The sequence below is a fragment of the Bubalus kerabau genome, chromosome 4, assembly GCF_029407905.1.
Source record: "Bubalus kerabau isolate K-KA32 ecotype Philippines breed swamp buffalo chromosome 4, PCC_UOA_SB_1v2, whole genome shotgun sequence".
NCBI classification, from domain to species: Eukaryota; Metazoa; Chordata; class Mammalia; order Artiodactyla; family Bovidae; genus Bubalus; species Bubalus kerabau.
The window spans coordinates 43781140-43804204 of NC_073627.1; the positions used below are offsets into that span (position 1 = coordinate 43781140).

The following is a 23065-nucleotide window of genomic DNA, read 5'->3' on the forward strand; positions in this document are numbered from 1 at the left end:
TGATGCGAAGAGCTGACTCATTTGAAAAGACCCTGATGCTGGGAAAGATTGAGGGCAGGAGGAGAAAGGGACGACAGAGGATGAGATGGCTGGATGGCATCACCGACTCGATGGACGTGGGTTTGGGTGGACTCCGGGAGTTGGTGATGGACAGGGAGGCCTGGCGTGCTGCAGTTCATGGGGTCTCAAAGAGTCAGACACGACTGAGCGACTGAACTGAACTGAACACCCTATTGAAGTGTTAGAACCATGAAGACTGACGGAATCAATTTTTTTAGCCAGTTTTTAATTTTTGAAGAAAAAATGGAGCATTTACGTTTGATTGAAAAGTCCAAACACATGAACAAAAATATTGTGAGGGGGACGATGAGGGTCACTGTGCAAACAATTTACAAATATCCATCCAATTTTCCTAGAGTTATAAGTATCCCCAGCCTGTTCTCCATCCGTTTTCCTCAATTATCCTAAGTTCAAGGAAGCCAGAGAAGGATCACCCACCTCCAGGGCTACCACCATACTTTGCAAATAACATCTGAATATGGTTTTTAACCAAGTTCTATAGGATGCCCCCTCTGACATTGTCTGAAGCTGCTGCTTCCCTAGCCCTCTGATGGTTATGGCCTCCAAGCTCCAATTACCTCCGCCTTCTCCTTCCAGGAAAGTCAGGGCAGAGCCACTCCAAGAGTGGGAATGAAGGGAGCAAACCAGCTTGTATCCCTTTCTCCTAAACTGAGCTTGGGTCTCTCCTCTTCATCTATAATAACAATAACTACAACTTATGAAACATTTACTGTGAGCCAGACACTGCCTCCTTTATCCTCACAACAACCCCATGAAGTAGGTCATTATGATACCCATTTTACTGATGAGTTAATTGAGGTTCTGAGGAGCCAAGTTCTGGGCCAGGGAACTCAACAGGGTCTTGAATGTATGTCTATCTGCTCCAAAAGCTGTAGTCTTTCCTCTGGGCAACCCTGCCTCTCTGACATTAAGTCAGATTATAATACCTACCTGACCCATTGCTGTCAGATGAAGGGAAATGAAGGCATTTAGGGCAGTGATGGGACCCAGTGCCATCAATAAATGGTAACTATATTATTGATTGTTCCAAATCAGATAGAATCTTGTGCCAGATACTCACAGAGATTAGTGGGAGCAAGCAGCAAAGATTTTAGAGATATTTATCAGGTAAAAAATATTTCCTTTGGGGAATTTCTGGACAGCCAGTGGGGCTGGTTGGGACTCTATGATTTCACTGCCATGGCCTGGGTCCCTGGTTGGGGAGCTAAGATCCTGCAAACTGCGAGGCATGGCCAAAAAACAAAATTTTTTTTCTTTGAATTTGGAAAAGACCACGTTTGTTCATTTTTTTCCCCAATATTTTTCTCTATTTCATCTTAACAGCACCTGGTGGCTCAGACAGTAAAGAATCTCCCTGTAATTAATGCTGGAGACCTGGGTTCAATCCCTGGGTTGGGAAGATCCCCTGGAGAAGGGAATGGTGATCCACTCCAGTATTCTTGCCTGAGAATTCCATGGACAAAGGAGCCTGTTGGACTACAGTCCATGAGGTCGTAAAGAGATGGACACAAGTGAGCAACTAACATTTTCACTTTTCTGTCGTATTTTCTGTACACCGTTGATCTATGGCGGATATGGATTGTGAAATCTGTTCTAAGTCCACACACTCATTGCATGAACAGGTAGGGTAACTGTCTGCCCAGTGGGATGGGCTTTAAGATTTGGAGGTGATAAAAGACATTAAGGGACTTCCCAGATGGCACAGTGGTAAAGAGTCTGCCTGCCAACGTAGGACACGCAAGAGATGTGGGTTCGATCCCTGGGTTGGGAAGATGCCCTGGAGGAGAAATTGGTAACCTTCTCCAGTATTCTTGCCCAAAAATCCCATGGAGAGAAGAGCCTGGCGGGCTACAGTGCAAAGGGTCTCAAAGAGTCAGACACGACTTAGCGACTGAACACACATACACACCAGGCATTAAGGAGAATGAGACCACCCCCAAATGTAATGTGGTCGATTTGAACCTTGAATTTCTTGACACTACGGCTACGTGCCAGGCATGATAGAGGCTCAGTAGAACTTTATGAATGGCTTGGATCCCCTGGCCTTGCCTCTGGGCCCAGGGAGCCTCACAGGATGAGGCCCAGGGCGGGAGGGGTGAGGTCATGGGGCCAGGGTGGCCCCTGGACTCAGCACTTTCTGGCAAGAGCATAATGGGGCTGACCAGGCGGCTGAGCAGCACTTCTGTTGTTTGGGAATAAGCAGGCTGAGTACAAAGCAAAGGGCCCAGTCAGCGTTCAGCCAGCACCTACCTCCCCCATGAGGGGCTGCTCCTGGGGGATCTTTTTTGCCCTAGTCCTTGCTACACCTTTCAACAAGTAGGAGAGCCAGGACCTGGCTGGGCCTGAGAAGGCTTGAATACTGGGAGAGAATTTGGGAGGCATCTCAAGCCTCCAGATCTTTCTGAGCTCTCTCTTTATTCATCCATCCCTCTGCGTCCAGGCAAAAATGGATGCCTGCCTGCCTGCAAGGGACTGCTGCTGTCCTAAGGGGTCAGGCTCCCAGCCTGCTGCTTCTGTGTTTAGCTGGAGGACATCTCAATTCCATTCAATCTTACTGAATTTCTCAGTTGTTGTGCAGTTGCTAAGTCGTTTCCGACTCTTTTGCAACCTCATGACTGCAGCACGCCAGGCTTCTGTCTTCCACTGTCTCCTGGAGTTTGCTCAAATTCATGTCCACCCAAACCCATGTCAGTGATGTTACCTAACCATCTAATCTTCTATCACCCCCTTGTCCTTTTGCCTTCAATCTTTCCAGCATCAGGGTCTATCCAATGAGTCGGCTCTTTGCATCAGGTGGCCAAACTATTGGAGTTTCAGCTTCAGCATCAGTCCTTCCAATGAATATTCAGGATTGATTTCCTTTAGGATTGACTGGTTTGATCTCTTTGCAGCCCAAGGGATTCTCAAGAGTCTACTCCAGCACAATTCAAAAGCATCAGTTCTTCAGTGCTCAGCCTTCTTTATGGTCCAGCTCTCACATCTGTACATGACTATTGGAAAAACTTTCTCAGTACTGAAGCTTAAAGTAATTTCCTCTCAACTGGAACCCTGTGAAGCTATTAGAAAAATAGGCACCAATAACAAGAGAAAAACAGGTATCCTATTGCAAGGCACTCAGCCCACTCTCTCAAACACAACCAAGTAGCTCAATTCTCTCTCTCTCTTAGTTCCCCGAGCAAGGATTGAACCCATGGCCCCTGCAGTGGAAGCATGGTGTCTCAACCACTAGACCACTAGGGAAGTCTGTTTCATTTAGAGCAGCCAGGTTTAGCAAATAAAGATATAGGACACCCAGGTAAATTTGAATTCCAGATAAATGATTACTATTTCGAAGTATAAATAGGTCCCAAATATTTTTTATGTTGTTTTTGTTGTCTATCTTTTGGCCTCACCACCCAGCATGTGGAATCTTAGTTCCCTGACCAGGGATCGAACCCACACCCACTGTGTTCAGTGCAGAGTCTTAACCACTGGGCCACTAGGGAAGCCCCCCAACATCTTTTATGCTAAAACATTCAGTTCAGTTCAGTTCAGTTCAGTCATGTCCGACTCTTTGTGACCCCATGAACTGCAGCACGCCAGGCCTCCCTGTCCATCACCAACTCCCGGAGTCCACCCAAACCCACGTCCATCGAGTCGGTGATGCCATCCAGCCATCTCATCCTCTGTCATCCTCTTCTCCTCCTGCCCTCAATCTTTCCCAGCATCAGGGTCTTTTCAAATGAGTCAGCTCTTCGCATCAGGTGGCCAAAGTATTGGAATTTCAGCTTCAACATCAGTCCTTCCAATGAACACCCGGGACTGATCTCCTTTAGGATGGACTGGTTGGATCGCCTTGCAGTCCAAGGGACTCTTACCTGTTGTTTATCTGAAATGGGCTTCCCTGGTGACTCAGCTGGTAAAGAATCCGCTTGCAATGTGGGAGACCTGGGTTCGATCCCTGAGTTGGGAATATCTCCTGGAGAAGGGAATGGCTACCCACTCCAGTATTCTGGCCTGGAGAATTCCATGGACTATTCCAGGGGGTCACTAAGAGTAGGACACAGCTGAGTGACTTTCACTTTCACTATACTTATGTGAAATTCGAACTGAATGGGATGTCTTGCATTTTATTTGCCAACACCAGTCTCCTTCCACCTCTATCTGGAGCCCTGTATGATACTCCTCAGCCAATCCGCTTCTCTTTTTTCCTTTGGAGAAGACAGAGTGAAAAAAAAGTCACCATTCTCATGATCATTTTCCTGGCATACCCTGTCCCACCAACCATTCTACAACCATCCTTTGATAAAATGGAGAATGGGAGGAAATCTGGATATTTTAAAGTATTTTCCCAAATGTTATTTAATCCTTCCAAGTAACCCTGAGAGATATGTTTGTGTGTTAGTTGCTCAGTCGTGTTCGACTCTTTGTGACTCCATGGACTGTAGCCCGCCAGGCTCCTCTGTCCATGAAATTCTCCTGGCAAGAATACTGGAGTGGGTTGCCATTTCCTCCTCCAGGGGATATTCCCAACCTAGGGATTGAACCCATGTCTGCTGTGTCTCCCATCTGAGCCACCAGGGAAGCCTGAGAGATCTGCTTTAATTAACCACATTTTACAATAGAAACCTCAGACTCAGAAAGCCTATGTTACCCAAGGTCACAATGCTGGGAAGTGGCAGAACCAGATCTCAAACTCAATTCTCTTTGGTTCCAAAATCTATATTCTTTAGCATGCTGTTTACAGGAATCCCTTGCCCTTCATTTGTTTAAAACAGGCATGACTCATGGTGAGTAGCCATGAAAGCAAATTTATTTTCATTTCCTCTGCCTCGTTATGTTTTTCCATTGTGGCTAATTTCTTTCCCTTGCCTTGGATATAAACCTGGGCAGTCCCATGACTTTTTGTGGCCATTTTTAGGTAATTAAAAAGTTGGATGCTACTTTGAAGAATAAAAGACAGTCTCAATTTAAAATGAGAATGTTCAATCCATCATCAAAATGTCAATCTCCATTTGAAGGTAAGTCTCCTCCCTGCTACCTCAGATAGGACCTGGATTAGGCAGAAAGCCTGCACCCAGGTTAAGGGCACTCTTTTTTCTCTTTCCTGCTTACTCACTGACTTCTGATCCTTCAAAGATTGGAGGGAATAGGAGAGAAAGGAGAGCAGGACATTCCTTACTCAATGGTTCTGTGATAAGATGGCTTCACACTCTATGCCCAGCAACTCTTACAGCTGCCTGTCTCGTGGGCACTTCCTGGTTCTTGGGAGAGTCCCACCTAGAGTAACCTTGAACCAGGTCTGTGCCTCTCCGCTCTGGCTATTCCTTTTACAGCCCCTAGGCACCTGGTGGTTCACCTCTACTTTTATTCTGTGGAGGACCCCTCCATCCTTGGAATTCTGCTGGACTAAATCTGCTCCAGCCCCGTTCCAGTTCCTTCTGAGGCATGCCCCACCTCAGAAACCCAGACCTACATGGGAAACACTCATACGTGCTTTGCCTCAGCAAATTTTGGAATGCAGGCTGATTGTTGCTTAGGCTCCTCACTTTGCTTCATTCCTCAGCAATTGCCCAGCCCAACTTCTGACCTTTAGATTTCTCACTACAGGGACACATAACCAGTTTTCTAAGTGGAGCCCTTGGAGCATTCACCCGAAGCTCTCTCACTCCTGCCCTGAAGGATGGTGGGGTTCCCAGCACAATGTCCCAGAAAAACTCTCCACAGTCGGTCTCACATCTCTCCAACTTGATAACCTCAGCATCAGAAGGAAAGGTTAAGAGCCGTCAAATCAGTTCTCAAACACCTCCTTTGAAGTTTTATGCAACATAGTGTTCTGCCGCATAACTCATTTTGATTTCTAATACCTACCACTTTAATGCCCATGTTCACATCCTGTGACATGCTGTGTTACTTCACTGCTCTCCACACTGCTCACCCACCTGGACTCCCTTTACTCCCAGCAGGAGACCTTACATCCTGTTTCATCAGACATGGATTTCCTCAACTTCCTGCCCCTGGAACCTACCATACCTGCAACACTATTTCCACATCCACCTCTTCACCTCCTGTCCCAGATGTTTACCACTTCCTGTCCTGGGTAACATACCATTCTGTCCTCTTAGGAACTTTGTTTAACTCATTAGCCCTCTCTTGAGGACTTCCCTGGTGATTCAATAGCTAAGACTCCACGTTCCCAATGCTGGGGGCCTGGGTTCCATCCCTGGTCAGGGAACTAGATCCTGCATGCCACAGCTAAGACCTGATGCTGCCAAAATACATAAATAAGTAAATATTAAAAACATCTTAAATATTGAAATAAATATTTAAAATACTCTCTCATCTAGTATTTAAAAAGATAATTTCTACATTTTATTACAAAAGTATATGTGGCTTAAGTCATATTTTTTAAAATGTGCACAATAGATAGTTTTTACAAACTATGTGTGATAGTATTTACAAACTAACTATAGATATTTTACAAACTATCTATTTCAGCAGCCCTCCTTCTCATAGGTTACCATTTTCAACTCTTTAAGCTTTTCCTTCGGTATTCATTGATTTTAGACATTACATGCTGATTTCTTATTCGGCAGATGGAATTTTAGCTCTCTTGCCCTTCCCACCCTTCTGTAGATCTGTTACAAATTTTGCTTAAATCCATAATCATTGTATCAGCTTCTACGACTTTGTAAATATTATTTACTACTGGTCCAAGTAATGCATGATAATGTCCTCTTTCTTGAACCATGTTTTGCTTTCCCTGGAGTTAAACATTTCCTAGTTTTGTCGTGTGTTCAATTTTTCTGCATCTTCATGAAAAGTGAGAGTGAAAGCGTTAGTCACTGACTCTCTGCAACCCCATAGACTGTAGCCCGCCAGGCTCCTCTGTCCATGGAATTCTCCAGACAAGAATACTGGAGTGGGTTGCCATTCCCTTCTCCAAGGCATCTTCCCAGCCCAGGGATCGAACCCCGGTCTCCTGCATCTCAGGCAGATTCTTTACCATCTGAGCCATCAGGAAAAACCTCTTAATACAATATTCATGAATTTTATTAATATTTTATTATTTATTATAAATATTATTTAATTATAATATTTAGTAATAATTATTTTATATTTTATTAATGTTATTGTTAATATTTTAAATTATTTTATTAACAATTTATTAGTAAAATTATTTAATAATTGTATTTCTATTGTATTAAGAGCCTTTCATGAATATTCATGAAATGCCTCTTAACACAATCTTCTATATAGTCAACCCATCGGAGCATCTATAGGCTCCATTTTTCTCCTTGGAGACTTCCATCTGGATGCCTCTGTTCTCTTGCTCCAGACCAAAGAAGTTTCCATCTATGCTGCTGCATAGGTATTGTCCAGAGACCTCTCTTGGCTGACATTCTAGAAACTCCCTTGGCAGTGCTCCAGGGTTGAATCTGTATCCTTATTCATAATTTACCTTTTTGTGTTAGTAAAACATATTATGTAATAGTGTCCTAAGAAATGGCAAATGGACGTCATTTTTTTAAGGTCAAAATATCTAAAAATGTATTTTGGTGTGGTCACATTTGATTGATGGTTTGGCTGGGTATAGAGTTGCTAGTACCTACGAACTGGGAAGGCAGCTCCCCGTTGCCTTCTGTGTGCAATGTTGCTGTTGAGACATATAATATCACTTTGATTCTTGATCCTTTGTATAAGAGTTTTTTTCTTTCTAAAAGCTTATTTTAAAGGAAAAATTCCCAGTGATCTGAATTTCCTGAGGCTGTGCTTTTGTAAAAATCTTTCTTTATTTCTCTGGGCATTTAGTAGCCTCTTTCAAAAGTATGTCCTTCGATTCTCTGAAATGTTCTTATATTCTTTCTTTGATCATTTTCTCACCTCTGTTTAATATGTTTCTTTCTCTGCAACTTTTATTCTTGGAATGTTGGACCTCCTGAACTGATACTCTAGTTTTTTATATTCCTATCTTACTTTTACATCTCTTTGTCTTTCTGTTCTGACATTTGAGAGATTTCCTTGATTAAAAAAATATATATTTATTTTTGACTGCTGGGTCTTTGTTGCTGTGTGTAGGCTTTCTAGTTGCAGCGAGCAGGGGCTGCTCTCTGGTTGTGGTGCGCTTCTCTTGTTGTGGAGCAGGGGCTTTAGCTGCATAGGCTTCAGTAGTTCTGGCACTGTGGGCTCAACAGTCGAATGAGTGGGCTCCAGAGCGTGAACTCAGGAGTTGTGACGCACGGGCTTTGTTGTCCCTCGGCAGGTGGCTCTTCCTAGACCAGGGATCAAAACGGTGTCCCCTGCATTTGCAAGGCCAATTCTAAACCACTGAACCACCAGGGAAGCCTGAGATTTCCTTGATTTTAGCTTTTAATTCTGTATTAGTGTCCTATTGCTACTATCGCGAATTACTACCACAAACACAGTGACTTCCATTTCTGGAGGCAGGACTATATTCTTTCTGGAGGCTCTTGAGGAGGATCTGTTTCTTTGCCTTTTCCAGCTTCTAGAGGCTGGCTGCCTGCATTTCTTGGCCAATGGCCCCTTCCTTCAACTTCAAAGCCAATAGCATAGCATCTTTGAATCTGTCTCTGACTCTGGTCTTCCTGACTGCATCTCTCAGAAGGACCTTGTAATTATGAAGCCAGATGAAGAAGTGAACTGAAGTGAAGTCGCTCAGTCGTGTCTGACTCTTTGCGACCCCACGGACTGTAGCCTACCAGGTTCCATGATTCATGGGATTTTCCAGGCAAGAGTACTGGAGTGGGGTGCCATTTCCTTCTCCAGGAGATCTTCCCGACTGAGGGATTGAACCCCGGTCTCCCACATGGTAGGCATTGTAGGCAGACACTTTACTGTCTGAGCCACCAGGGAAGATCCCATTAAGCCAGATAACCCACCATAATCTCTCCCATCTCAAATTCCTTAATCATATCTGCAAAGGCCCTTTGTCAGGTATGATCATCTTCACAAGCTGTGTAGACATCTTTGGAGGGCTGTTATTCTGTCTGCCACAAACTTTTTGCTAAATTTGTTATTTTAACAATCCCATTTTTAATGTCCAAGAGTCCAGTTTTGTTTCCTCTGATTGTTTCAGTTTTAAAGCATCCTGTTCTTATTCCAGAGACACAGCATTTTCTTTTATCTCTCTGAGGGTGTGTTTGCTTCTTTGAAGTTTTCTTCCTCTCCCTACATAATCTTCACTCGCTTCAGATTCCTTTACTTCTGTTTATTATTATTATTTTATGTTGGAGACATTTCCCAAATGTGTCATGATCTGTAGATTCCATCCTTATGAAAGAAAAAGCAGACTGGGAAAAACTTATTGGAAATTCTGGATGGCTGGGTAAGTAAGTGTTAGTCGCTCAGTCGTGCCCGACTCTTTGCAACCCCATGGACTGCAGCCCACCAGGCTCCTCTGTCCATGAGATTTTCCAGGCAAGGATACTGGAGTGGGTTGCCATTTCCTTCTCCAGGGTATCTTCCCAACCCAGGGATCAAACCTGGGTCTCCTGCACTGCAGGCAAATTCTTTACCAGCTAAGCTACAAGGGGATGGCTGGACAGAGACTGTCAACTGTAGATTTCATTATATGGCAAAGGGTGGTCAGTCAGCTTTTTTTTGTTGTTGGTAATTATTAAAAACCAGTGATGTTTTGCTTGGGTTGGTTTCCCTTTCTGGATGTCATACTGCACTCTTTGGGTCATTGTGCACAGCCCGAACACAGGGACTGGTGAGTTATACTCTACCTCCTTAAAGGACCCTTGTTCACTTTTTGTTTTGTTTATTTGTTTTTAAATATTTGTTTATTTGGCCCAAACAAGTCTGAGCTGTGGCACGTGGGATCTTTAGCTGCGGCATGTGAACTCTAAGTTGCAGCATGTGGGCTATAGTTCCCTGACCAGGGATTGAACCCAGGCCCCCTGCATTGGGAGCACAGAGTCTTAGCCACTGGACCACCAGGGAAGTTCTTGATTTTTGTTTTAAAGATCTGCTTGGAAGTTACATATGTCTCTAGTTTCATCAGGGAGGGAGTTTGTGTTTCTGTTTTTTGGTTTCCTTGTCATGTTCCTGTAGTTTTTAATCTCTCTCCAACTGACTTTTTCCTCAGCCTGTAAACATGCATAAGCCTCCCTCATTTCAAAAACAAAACCCCAATCTACCCCCTCCCCCAGCCTCTGCTTCCTCTTCTGGACTTCACCCACTCCCTCTGCCTTTATAACCACAGGCCTTAAAAAATTTAGTTAACTATTTAAACTTCCTCACCTCCCTCTCAGGCTTCAAAAACAGCAGTCTTATTTCTGTCCTTGCCTTTCTTCCAAGACTGCTTTGCCCCAGAAGACCAGTGATTTCCATATTGCCACATCCAACTGACCCTTTTTTTTCCTCTATGATATTTGGCCCATTGAACATGTCCTTCTTTACAAACACTCTCTTCCTTTGACCTCCATCCAAGTGACCTCTCTGCTGCTCCTCTTCAATCTTCATCTATTCCTTTTCCTCTTCCTGCTCCTTCCATGTCAGTTTTCCTGAGTCTGTTCTTGGCCTCCTTTCTCTTCTCATTCTAGACTCTCCTTAGATAATCTCATCTACTCCCAAGACCTCAACAACCACTTACTTTATGTTGATAACTCTCAAAGGTAAATTTCAAATTCAGACATCTCTCTTTGTATTAATTTCCTAGGGCTACTACACAAATAACCACAAACTTGGCTTAAAGCAACGGAAATTTATTTTCTGACAGTTCCTTTGGCTACACATTTTACTAATGGTGTCCGCATGGTCAGTTCCTTCTGGAGGTTCTTAGGCAGAAACTGTCCCCATGCCGCTCTCGTAGCTCCTGGCAAGTGAAGTCATTCAGTCGTGTCTAACTCTTATGGACTGTAGCCCACTACGCTTCTCCATCCATGGGATTTTCCAGGTAAGAGTACTGGAGTGGGTTGCCATTTCCTTCTCCAGAGGATCTTCCCGACCCAGGGATCGAACCCCGGTCTCCTGCATTGTAAGCAAGACACTTTACCGTCTGAGCCACCAGGGAAGTCCTTTCGTAGCTCCTGGAATTGCTGGCAATTCTTAGCCTTCCTTGGCTTGTGGGTTTATCACTCTGGTCTCTGCCATTATCTTCACATGCTGTTCTCCCCAGGTGGTTCTCTGTGTCTTCGCATTTCTGATTTCTGATAAGGACACCGTCATTGGATTTAGGGCCCACTCTAATCCAGTAAAAAATCTGCCTGCAATTCAGGAGACCTGGGTTCAATCCCTCGGTTGGAAAGATCCCCTGGAGAAGGGAATGGCAGCCCACTCCAGTATTCTTGCCTGGAGAATTCTGTGGATAGAGGAGTCTGGCATGCTATAGTCCATGGGGTCGCAAAGAGTGGTACATGACTGAATGACTTTCACTTCACTAATCCAGTATGATCTTATCTAAGTTTGCCTAATTTCATCTGCAATGACCCTACTCCCATATAAGGTCCTGTTCTGAGGTTCCAGATGGACATGAAATTTTGAGGAGACACTATTCGCCATTCAAGTCCAGTTTTGCGTATTCAGCTTCCTCCCAGACATGTCTAGTTAGAAAGCTTCAAACAGACTCCTCAAACCCAACATAGCCAAACTGCTCAGATGATTTCCACTGTCACTCCTACTCCTCAACTTGGTCTTCCTCTGATTTTCGCTGCCTCAGAGATGATATCACCATTAAGTTATCCAAGCTAGAAATCAGGATCAATCTTGACTCCTCTCTGTTTCTAACCATCCCATCTAAACTTTGGCTGAATATTGCTAATTCTACCTCCTTAATAGTTTTAAATGTCTCCACTTCTCCATCCCCATTGTATCAGTTATTATAAGTTTGGTTGTAAGTAACAGAAAACCTAACGCAAACTGGCTTAGATAATAAGAAAATTATTTAGTTCGTTTCACAGACAATAATGCAGTAAGGTAAGCTTCAGGCTTGATTGACCCAGTGATGTTGCAATAACCTGGGTTTTTTCCATCTTTGTTTTACTGACTTCAGTGTTGGCTTCATTGTAAGCCTGATTGCTTTCACGAATTGGATGTTTTCCAGTAGCATTCAGGGCTGTGTGTTTCATTGTTCACATCCATCAGAAGAGAGAGAGTGGCTTCCTGTGACTTTCTAAAGTAAGAAAGAACTTTCCCAGCCGCCTTCAACCTCTAAACCTCATGCCTTACAGCCAGAATTAACGAGGTTAACATTTGGACATATTTACTTCAGATCTTTTTTAAAAAATAAACCTTACAGATAAAATCAAAGATTCCTTTGTACTCACCCCCTGCCCCGTCTTATTCCCTTCAATCCTTTCTCAGAACCAACCACTATTCTGAAGTTAGTATGGATGTTTCCCATTTATGTTTGTATATTTCTAGCACAGAGTCGGACACGACTGAAGCGACTTAGCAGCAGCAGCAGCAGCAGCAGTACATACTTATAAGGATATATGTGTATAATTTTTGTTTTGCAAAAATAAGTATATATAAAAATATTTGTGTATAATTTTCTACATTTTGCAAAACTAAATACATAATGTACATGTAAATTATATACATATAAATATAAATTACACATATAAATTCTGCAAATGCTTTTCTTTCTTCAACATTATATTTTTGGAATCTGTCCATGCTGATACATTCACTCACTTTATGGACTATATAATATTCCATAGTGTGAATTTGTTGTTCAGTTGCTCAGTTGTGTCACACTGTTTGTGACCCCGTGGACTGCAGCATGCCAGGCTTCCGTGTCCTTCACGGTCCCCTGGAGTTTGCTCAAACTCATGTCCATTGAGTCGATGATGCCATCCAACCATCTCATACTCTGTTGTCCCTTTCTCCTCATGCCCTCATTCTTCCCAAGCATCTGGGTCTTTACTGCAATTTACAGTCTTACTTTGTGTCTTTTTTAAAAAATTGTGATTTTCTGTGCTTTTCTCCCTTCACTCCTGCCTTATGACTCTGTCAATGACCTTTTTTTTCCTCCACTGGCTTGAAAAGTGTACCGTCTGTTTCTTTTATTTTAGCAATTACACAGTCTTAAATGTGTCCAGTTTCTCTATGCTTCTGAACAAGATAAAGATCTTAATTCTGAACTTTCTATTCCTATATTGTATGTTACTGTTTGGTCCTTTATTTTATTCACTTTTAAAAAACACTTACTTAGATGTACCAATTAATATTTTATCATTCCTTCTTGCATTTCAGTCCTTTCTTCTGGATTTGTCTTCCTTGTTACCATAGTAATTCTTCAATAGTTCTTTCAGCAAATTTATTAAAATAATAAACTCTCTTAATCTTTATAAGTCTGAAAACAAATTATTTCACCCTTACTTTATATGTAAGTATAAAATTTTGATTGACAGTTATTTCCCCTGAGCAGTTTGATAATATTATGTCATTGTCTTCTGGAAACTTCAGCAATGATGGGAAATCCACTGTCCATCTGATTAGTGTTCCTATGTAGGTAATCTGTTATCTTTTATCTTTAGTAGCCTTTAAGATATTCTGTGTATCTTTCAGTTCAGTTCAGTTCAGTCGCTCAGTCGTATCCGACTCTTTGCAACCCCATGAATTGCAGCACGCCAGGCCTCCCTGTCCATCACCAACTCCCAGAGTTCACTCAAACTCACGTTCATGCATGTTGATGTATGGCAAAACCAATACAATATTGTAAAGTAAAAAAAATAAATAAATAATAATAATAAAAAAACAAACTCACGTTCATCGAGTCGGTGATGCCATCCAGCCATCTCATCCTGTCGTTCCCTTTTCCTCCTGCCCTCAATCCCTCCCAGCATCAGAGTCTTTTCCAATGAGTCAACTCTTCGCATGAAATGGCCAAAGTATTGGAGTTTCTTTAATGCTCTGCAATTCCATTGGAGGTGCTGGATATGGACTTTAAAAAAAATTACATTTTGTGCTTCTTCAGTTGGCAAACTCACCTCTCCTTCAGTTCTGGAAACTTCCCCACTGTTACCTGTTAGTGTGCTTCCTCTCTTTTCCACTACCTTTATCTTCCTCTCTCTGAACTTCTTTCTGGAACTTCTCATCCTATAGTAGTATAGTGTGTTAGTTGCTAAGTCGTGTCCAATTCTTTTGCAACCCTGTGGACCATAGTCCACCAGGTTCCTCTGTCTATGGGATTCTCCAGGCAAGAATACTGGAGAGGGTACCCATTCCCTTCTTTGGGAATCTTCCAGATCCAGGGACTGAGACCTGGGTCTCCTGCATTGCAGGCATATTCTTGACCGTCTGAGCGACCAGGGAAGCCCTCTCATCCTATACACCATGTATACTTCCTCTTTCTTATTTTCTGTCTCCTTATCTCTCTGTACCACATCCTGAACAACTTCCTCATCTTTGTCTTCCATTCATTAATTCAGTCTATAGCAGGATCTAGTTAATTGTCCAACTCTCTACTAGATTCTGTTTAAAAAACCGAAATGTCTACATGTTTTTTATTTCTAGAGTTTCTATTTGGTCATTTTTGTTTGTTTGTTTTGTTTTAGAGAAGATGTGGTTTTGAAAAATACTATTTATTTGGCTGTGCCAGGTCTTATTTACATCACATGTGATCTTTGATCATCATTGTGGCATGTGGCATCATTAGGTGCAGTGTGCGAACTCTTAGTTGTGACATGTGGGACCTAGTTTCCTGACCAGGGATTGAACCTGGGCCCCCTGCGTTGGGAGTGAAGAGTCTTAGCCACTGGACCATCAGAGAAGTCCCTCTATTTGGTCTTTTTCAAACTCACCTTTCCCCCCACAATATCTCACTTATGATATGAATTTTACTTCTCCCTTCATGTATTTGAACATTTTGCTGCTGCTGCTGCTGCTAAGTCGCTTCAGTCATGTCTGACTCTGTGCGACTCCATAGACGGCAGCCCACCAGGCTCCCCCGTCCCTGGGATTCTCCAGGCAAGAATACTGAAATGGGTTGCCATTTCCTTCTCCAATGCATGAAAGTGAAAAGTGAAAGTGAAGTTGCTCGGTCGTTTCTGACTCTTAGTGACCCCATAGTCTGCAGCCTACCAGGCTCCTCTGTCCGTGGGATTTTCCAGGCAAGAGTACTGGAGTGGGGTGCCATTGCCTTCTCCGTTGAACATTTTAGACTTGTTTATTTTAAATCAGCTTTCATGTTTCATGAATGGAAGCATTTTTTCAGATTATGCTTTTACCTGTAAATCTAGGGGTATAAATTTTCTAATTTATTGCATCTGCCATCTCTCCATCATGACATTTTCTTCAGTATTTATTTGCTTCTTCAGGGGTCAGCATTTTGCTCATTCTCAGGGTTTTGGAGGATTCCTGTATGGGTTATTTTGTTTTTCTCTGTGCTATTATTCTATGGGTTTCATCACTTCTGTTTCCTAATTTCTTGAAATGGAGTTCTCAAACAGGCAATCTAGCATGGGCCCAGGTGCTAGCTTTGTGATTGGCTCAGTGTTAGAGTCTGATTTTTCCACCTAGAGACTCCAGGCAGATACTGAGCCCTCTTGCTGTGTTCCAGAGCACAATGATGTAGTTTTTCTAGAAACTGTTTTTATCCACAAGAAAGACTTTTTCTTCTTGGCTTTGAGCAGGAAACCTGCCTCCAGCTCAAGGAGCCTAGGCCACATCTCCCATCCTTAGAGGAGCATTAAATTCCTGATTCTGATACCCTATAGGACTCTGGGCTCTTGTGATGAGTGAGATCTGAGTATATTCTATGACTGGTCATGAGGGACATATCAAGAGATTTTTAGGTAAACTTTTTATTGAAATCTAATATACTTATGGGGCCTCCCAGATGGCTCAGTGATGAAGAATCTGCCTGCCAATGCAGGAGATGCAAGAGAAGCAGATTCGATCCCTGGGTCAGGAAGATCCCCTGGAGTAGGAAATGGCAGCCCACTCCAGTGTTCTTGCCTGGGAAATTCCATAGACAGAGGAGCAACTGAGCACGCATGCAACATACTTACAGAAGAGTGCACAATATATGACAAGTTTTTATAAAGTGCACACAATTGTTTGATTGCCACACACATCAAGATATAGCACTAATTGCCACTTTGCAGAAGCCTCCTCATACCTTCTCCAAGCACAACAGTACTCTACTCTGAAAGGTAACTACTGTTCCAATCCGTACAGCATTAGATTCATTTTGACCGCTTTGTACTTCTTAAAATTTATTTATTGTGCCAAGTGGCTTGCAGGATCTTGATTTCCTGACCAGGGATCAAACTTGTGTCCCCTGCAATGGAAGCACTGGACTGCCAGGGAACGCCCCATTTTGTACTTATATACATGGAGCTGTAAGGTACATCATCTTCAGTGTCTGGCTTCTTTGACTTCTTTCTCTCAACATCAAACAATCTCATATTTGTGAGATTCTCCCATGTCATTATGTTCATTCCTAGTTTGCTCCTTTTCATTGCTGTATGGTAGTATTCTATGAAAATACCAGTTTTTAAATCCATTCTACTGTTGATATATATTTGAGTAGCTCCCACTCTGGGACTGATATAATATTGCTATGAACTGGGCTTCCCTGTTGGCTCAGCAGTAAAGAGTCTGCCTGCCAGTGCAGGAGACACGGATTCAATCCCTGGGTTGGGAAGATCCCCTGGAGAAGGAATTGGCAACCCACTCCAGTATTCTTGTCTGGGAAATCCCATGGACAGAGGAGCCTAACAGGCTACAGTCCATAGGGTCGCAAAAGAGTCAGACACAACTCAGCAAATGAACAGCAACAACATTGCTATGAACATACTTTTATATGTTTTTGGTTAAGATCTATAAGCATTTGTTTCGAGCATATACCTAGGGGTGAACTGCTGGGTCATACACACACTCAGTTTTAGCAGACATTGTCAAACAAGTTTCCAATGTTGTACTAATTTACACTCCCACTAAGAGTGTGGAGTAGTTTGCATGTCTGTGGAACTAGAATTGGAGAAGGAAATGGCAACCCACTCCAGCATTCTTGCCTGGAGAATCCCAGGGACAGAGGAGCCTGGTGCGCTGCCGTCTATGGGGTCGCACAGAGTCAGACACAACTGAATTGACTTAGCAGCAGCAGCAGCAGGAACTAGAATAGATCTTTTCCCTCAATTGCACAGAACTGAGAATTATTAATAGTTCTTTTAGCTCCTTTTCATGGAGAATAAATCAAGACTGATATGAGAATCCCTGCTTTATCTCTTTTATATTCCATAATATGTGTGCTTCCTCAGTCACTCAGTGGTGTCCGACTCTTTGTGACCCGGTGGACTGTAGCCTGCCAGGCTCCTCTGTCCATGGGATTCTCCAGGCAAGAATACTGGAGTGGGTTGCCATTTCCTCCTCCAGGGGTTGCCATTTCTTCCTCCTTCCAGGAGATGCCATTTCCTCCTCCTTCCTGACCCAGGGATTGAACTCAAGTCTCTTGCATCTCCTGCATTGCAGATGGATTCTTAACTACTGAGCCACCTGGGAAGTCCATAGTCCATGATATATAACTACAAAGTATATCAAAAGTACTAAGTTTTTCAAGCTTCTACCATGTGCCAGGCACTCTTCTAAGAGGCCGTTTTCCTCCCCATTACAACCCTGTGAGGTGGTAATTATTATTGCTTCATGTTCCAGGCGAGGGAGCTTCAACTCAGGAAGATTAAAGAACTGTCCCAGGACTCCAGAGCCTGAAGCAGCAGTTGCAGCAGCCTAACTCCAAAGCCTGGCCTCCTCACACTGCATGGCAAATACACACCTGCATCTTCCGCCAGAGTGCGGGCTCAGCTTTTCTCAGAAACGTCTTTTACACCTCCCTAAAGATCTAAAATGGGCTTCCCAGGTGGTACTAGTGGTAAAGAAGCTGCCTGCCAACGGAGGAGACACAGGAGACGTGGGTTAGATCCCTGGGTCAGGAAGATCCCCTGGAGGAGGGTGTGGCAACCCACTCCAGTATTCTTGCCTGGAGAATCCCATGGACAGAGGAGCTTGGCGGGCTACAGTCCATGGGATTGCACACAGTCAGACATGACTGAAGCAACTTAGCCCACGTGGACACGCAAAAATCTAAAATACAGAGCCATGTGTTATCAGATATGACTACCTGGAATCAGTTCAGTTCAGTCGTTCAGTTGTGTCCAGCTCTTTTGTGACCCCATTGACTACATGACTACCTGCAACAGGTGACATTTGCCCAACTGCAGCTTGAAATCCATGCCTCTGTATTGGTGGGTGAAAACAAGTAAGCGGCCACCTTGAAGAATGCTGCTCTCTTGCTTCTGTCGCGCGCATCATGAGTTATGCTGGCTCAGTGCTGGCACACAGTGGCACCTTAGGAACATTGACTGAACAGAATTGTAGAAAAATTCACATTTGTGATACTGACCAGGAGCCCCCTTGGCTGCTGTTCCTGGCTTCTAATATCTGACCACCAGGGGGCACAATATCTGTCGCTGGTGCACCCTCTTTGTCCTGAAGCCATTTCCCTGCGGAAAAGAGGTGTCTGCAGGAAAACTGAATTTTGAAAAAAGATACAAGAGAATTGGGTCTTTCCAGGTGTGGTCCAAGTACCACCAAATCATAATCACCTACTGTGTGTAGCTAAAATGCAAGCTCCATCTTGTTCACACGAGACCTAGAAAATCAGATTTTCCAGGGGTAGAACCTAGGAATTGTAGCTTAAGCAAGGTCATCAGGTGATTTTTTTTTTTCTCATGCACGTGGCTCTGTATTCAGACTACCCGTGTTCAAATATTGACTTTTTCATATGTTAACTGGTGGCTTTGAGCAAGTCAATTAACCTGAGACTCTATATTATCATCAAAGAAGATCTTAAAAACAGACTTAACTCTTAAGAGATGCTGTAAGTAATAAATGAGACAATCCATGTGGAGAGCTCAGCATGGTGCTGGGCAGTATGTTAGCACTTATAAAGCTCAAGATATCATCATTATTGATTGATCTTAGGAAGGAGTGCGATGAAGGGGCAAGAGGACAGTGGATGAGACCCAAAGAAGTCTGGGATATCTACTTCCAGTGTAGGCTCTGCTGCTCTCACCAGCTGTGTGTTCTTGGACAGGTCACTTGACTTCCCTGGGGCTCAGTTTCTGCACAAATAAAATGAGAGAGTGGGACTAATTGGCCTGGGAGATCACTTCCGGTGCTGATGTTTCATGAACTCTTCACAGGGTTTGAGGATTCTCATAAACACACACAACATGTACACACACACACACACCACCTCTACAGCCCCTGTGTGGCTCCTATGTGGTTCCTACCAGCCCTTGTGTGATTGTATCACATCAGATTACATTGCTAATTCTCTTCTCTGCTTTTTGTGAGAAGAGCAGGGCCCAAACCTTCATTCCAGGGACTCAGAGCCTGGCACATTGCCTGCCACATAACTACTGTGCAATAAATATCATGTATATTGAGAAAGTAGAAATACACAGTGTGACACAAATGTGAAGAATTAGGATAACTGTTGTTCTTTTTGGTCTTAAGAAAACACCTGTTGGGGTAGAGAAGAGGGTGAGGCCAAGAATGGCTGAAGGAGCCTGGAGGCTAAGGTGGGATTCGGGTGTGACTATTGGGTAGACAGAGAACTGGGAGCAGGGACTGGAAAAAAGGGAAAGCAGGTGGGACTCAGGGAGTTACACTGGTTTATCTACCAGCCTCCTTCTGAAGGTGACTTTCTTTTTGTTGTTGTGGTCCATCTGGTTTTTGTGAGGAGCAGGAATAGGGCCAGTGCCTAGCGTGATAACCTTCAAGTCGTAGACCTTCAAATATTTCACTAAGAATCATGGTACAGAAGTGCTGGAAGGAAGAGAGAAGTCAGAGGTGATCCTCTCATTTTTACAACAAAGCAGAAAAATATGTGCCAGGAAGAAAGAACCCCTTGCTTAAGACAACACATTGCAGGTTGTAGTGGAGATGGGCACGTGGGTCTGCCAACTTCCATCCCAGGGCTCTGCCCTGGACCCGGCTTCCTCGGACACTTTTAATGAACAATGAATGGACACAAGTGGGAACATTTCGGAATGTGTGTGCATGTCTTTACTGGTCTTTGCGTCTGTCCAGCTGTGTATCTAGCTGCCTCCTGCATCACTTCCCCTGGGTGGCCCCCAGGCATTAAAAATGCAGATAGCCCAAACTCACGACCTTCTTCCTGAGTCTTCTACTTCCCTTTTCTGTTTTCTCTCTCAACAAATGATGCCACTGTTTATTATTCTATTACTCAGATTAGAAACCTGGGTACCTTTCTTTTTTTCAGCTGCACTGTGCAACTTGTCAGATCTCATTTCCGCAACCAGGAATTGAACCTGGGCCCTCAGCAGTTAAAGCCTGGAATTTTAACCACTAGGTAGTTAGAAATCCTGTGGGTACACGCTTGACTCCCGCTTCTCCCTCACCCATCATCACCAAGGCCTGGCAGTCCCACCTCCTGCTCTCTTCATTTCATCCCCCTGAAGCTGCTGGGGACTTTTTCAGGAACCCTGCAGAGTCCTAACCAGTGTCACTTCTCTTCACTTAATCTCCAGATCCCAACAGTTTGAAGCATCAGTTGCTGTCTGGTTGTAAAATATGAACCTGTGAAAATATTTATTGAGGTTCTGTGCTAGGTGATAAGTGAATGATGATGAACAAGACAGGGATGGTCCATGAGATAAGCAGAGCAAGGATGATATGGACAAGTAAATGGGTAATTACAGTGGATCATGGTAAGTGTTATGATGAGGGAAGTATGGAGTGAGATAAGAGCTTTGGGGAGCGGCAGCTACTGAGCTTGGTTTGTTGAATGAGTAAACGAGAGTAAATGAACAGTTCTAATCCTGTGAGATTTCACTATCTGCTCAACCTCCCCAACCCCCATGTCTTGTGGGCTGTATGTGCACTGCATTTTGTGAATATGTCTGGTTTAAACAAGATAGAAGTCTCTTTGTTCTCTGACTTCAAGTCCAGACTTAGTGGTCTAGGGCTGGTGTGCTTTTAGAATAAGGTTGAAAATTCTCTGACACTCCTCCCATTGAGAAGTATAGGTTTGTGACCCTTCTCCTCAATTCTGGGTGAACTTGTGACTGCTTTAACCAATAGCATAAGCAGAAATGATGGCAAGTGGTTTCCAAGGCTCAGTTGTAAAAGGCCATGGAGTGTCTGTCTGGAGCCTTGGAAGCCTTGCTCTTGGAGCCCTGAGCTGCCATGTAAGAAGTCCAGCTCTCTTGAGGTTATCACGCTGGTCACACATGGGTGCTCCAAAAGATTGTACCACAGGAACCTTTCCCTAAAAGCTGCCTCACCAAGATGCTGGACATGTGAGTGACGCTGACTTGGACATTCCAAGCCAACTCGTGCACCAACTGAATACCAGCAGGTGACCTCAGTAAGTAGTACAAAACCACCTAGCTGAGCTCTACCTGGAAGTTGAGCTTGCACTTCCTGTACATCCATAGAACATAGTCATATGGCCACCCTCTCTGAAAAGAAGACTGGGAAATGAGGTCTTTAGTCTGGGTAGATATTGCCTAGCTACTGATAAAAAATTCTATCACTATAGAAGAAAAGGAATCTCATATTAGGGGAAGACTAGCAATCTCTGTCACTCTGTGTGTATGTGTAAGTGTGTGTGTGTGTGTGTGTGTGTGTACAAGCTGGAACTGGAATGTGCAGCTTTGGTCGAGGTTGACGTCTCACTTCCCAAGACCAGACTGCTCACACTTGCTTCATCTGACACCACTTTCTGGTACCCACATTCCAGATGGATGAAGAGATTCTGAATTAGGGCAGTGATTTCCCAGCATTCTGCAGAAGAGAGAGAAGACAGGCTGGTGGTGGGTGCAGCCTGGAATCCCAGCAATGCTTCTGAGCCAGGCCTGGGGACCCCAGTGCCAGGTGGGCCAAAGACCTACGGTCTGGTCTTTCGGTCCTTGGGAGTAACCTCCCTCCTAGCCAACTTCCTGCTTCTGCAGGTGAAACCAGTTCTCATCAACATTCCATTCCATCCTTGCCTGCGAAGGTGCCTGACTTGCTAGTATACAATATTTCTTGATGCTGGTGAGTGAGCAGCCTGAATGATACTGGCCAGCTAACTCCTGAGGCTTTATGGTGCATCTGGACAGTGTGGCCCAGTGGCTGCTGCACAATCTCTGAAGTCAGAAAACTGAGAGCCAGACTCCTCACCTACATGTTGTAAGATCTAGGGGCACAGCTCTCTGAGGGTCAATTTCCTCTTGTGTAAAATGGGGATAATAAGAACTGTCTCATAGGATTTTTATGAGAATTCAATGGAATAATACAAATATGGCACTTATCATAGTGCACCTCAACATATATTAAGCCATCGTTATCATTAGTGTTATTCCCGCTACTTCTAGTACTAAGCCCTGCAAGATTATATCTCTGCCTCTAAGGAAAAGAGAATTGGAAGAATAGTATGTTTGTATAAGATTGTTGATGTAATTTTTTTTTGAGATCTTACACATTTCCCCCCTTACTGTTGATGTTTTTAACAGCTCACCCACCACTGCCCACCTTTTAAGGAGCTGGGTTATCTTGTGCTCCTTGCCTCAGAGGATGATGCCTCGGATATAAAGTTGCTTTTTGGCCTTGCTGGCTCAGACAGTAAAGAATCTGCCTGCAATGCAGGGGATGCAGGTTCGATGCCTGGGTTGGGAAGATCCCCTGGAGAAGGAAGTGACAACCCACTCCAATATTCTTGTCTGGGAAGTCTCATGGACAGAGGAGCCTGGCGGGCTACAGTCCATGGGGTCGCAAGAGTCAGACACGACTTGGTGGCTAAACCACCACTACCACAATACGATATAAAGTTCACATCTATTTCCCACACTCTGCAGTAGAGGACTATGCTGTGTCAAGTGCCATAACTTTTAAAATATATTTTAAAATACTTATTTATTTATTTGGCTGTACCAGGTCTTAGTTGTGGCATGTGAAGTCTTTTAGTTGCAGCATCTGGGATCTAGTTCCTTGGCTAGGGATTGAACCCACACCCCTGCATTGG

General features: G+C 43.7%; 1 long non-coding RNA gene and 1 other non-coding gene across 2 annotated transcripts in view; one reads left to right on the plus strand and one right to left on the minus strand.

The window, feature by feature from the left end:
* Positions 1–1416: 1416 nt before the first annotated feature.
* LOC129649553 (uncharacterized) overlaps positions 1417–23065 on the plus strand; it is a 38089-nt gene continuing 16440 nt past the window's right edge. Inside the window, exon 1 of the long non-coding RNA XR_008713157.1 lies at positions 1417–1592. This is a non-coding gene — a long non-coding RNA (uncharacterized LOC129649553). The remainder of the gene's footprint in view (positions 1593–23065) is intronic.
* Positions 9954–10026, minus strand: TRNAG-CCC (transfer RNA glycine (anticodon CCC)). The gene has a single exon. It is a non-coding gene; the product is annotated as a tRNA-Gly (tRNA).